Genomic DNA, 1,007 nt, shown 5'->3' with positions numbered 1-1,007 from the left:
ACGGCCGGTTCGCCGATTTTTGACTTTCCTCTTAGACCAGGTCTAGAGCCACAAAAGTGGTACCAATGGAGTCCTCTGGTCAAGATAAGGTCCTCTAAGAAGTCTGGTAAGCATAGGAGCTTGTTTTCCCGGTATAGCAAGGCTGCAAATTTCGTGGCAGCCATTTTGTTTGGGGGTGAATCCCACTTAGTAACGCTACCGCGTTACTAATTACTAATAGCCCATGGTTTTGTCCAAAAAATGGCCAAAAATCACCCCAAATTTTTATTACATTTTCTGATGCACATTGATGTCCTTAGGCTGTGTAGAAAGTTTGAGCTGATTTCAACTTCAATTTTTAAAGTTATGGCATTTTTAAATTGGCCATTTGTCATGTTTCCTGATCTCTAGACTAATAATCTACTAAAGAAGGAACTTGCTGAGGTTGAGATTGAAGTGAATCGACTAAAGAGACAAGTACACGAGGAAATGAGAGCAGACGAAGTGAGAGAAGAAACAAAAGTCAAACTAGAAACACAAACCCAACTAGTGACCGTCTTCAATGAGCATACAGAGCACTGCAGATACAGGTGAGATTACTAGAATATACCAATAATATACTAGAGTGCACTGAGTTTTACTGAGTTATGCATAGGTCGTACAGTTGCAGAATCAAGTGAAGCAATTAGGCGGGAAATTGGAGTGAGACAGGCCAGTCACTCGACCACCTATGCCAGAGCTACCTTTAAAAGTATGCAGAGAATATACTAAAAATTACACTAAGTTATACTGAAGATTACTGAGTTGTACTGATTATCCATGTACGTGTAGGATGTATCTTTTGATGCCCAGCATCAAAAGACTTAAATTTTTAAAGTTACGACCATTTTTAAAAATCAGCCAAAATCTGAAAAAAATCCCTGTACTATAATAATAGCCCATGATTTTTTCCAAAAAATGACTCAAAAATCACCCCCAATTTTTATTAAATTTTTTGATACATATTGATGTACTTATGCTGTGTAGCA

At 37.8% G+C, this 1,007-nt stretch overlaps 1 long non-coding RNA gene across 1 annotated transcript; it reads left to right on the top strand.

The window, feature by feature from the left end:
* Window positions 1-311: 311 nt before the first annotated feature.
* LOC109592970 (uncharacterized) lies at window positions 312-854 on the top strand. Its single transcript, XR_002190661.1, has 3 exons — window positions 312-569; window positions 635-730; window positions 811-854. It is a non-coding gene; the product is annotated as an uncharacterized LOC109592970 (long non-coding RNA).
* The last annotated feature ends 153 nt before the right edge of the window (window positions 855-1,007 follow it).

Source organism: Amphimedon queenslandica, unplaced genomic scaffold (genome assembly GCF_000090795.2).
Source record: "Amphimedon queenslandica unplaced genomic scaffold, v1.1 AMPQUscaffold_3323_Cont24680, whole genome shotgun sequence".
Taxonomy (NCBI): Eukaryota; Metazoa; Porifera; class Demospongiae; order Haplosclerida; family Niphatidae; genus Amphimedon; species Amphimedon queenslandica.
This window is presented reverse-complemented; position numbering and strand designations above follow the sequence as displayed.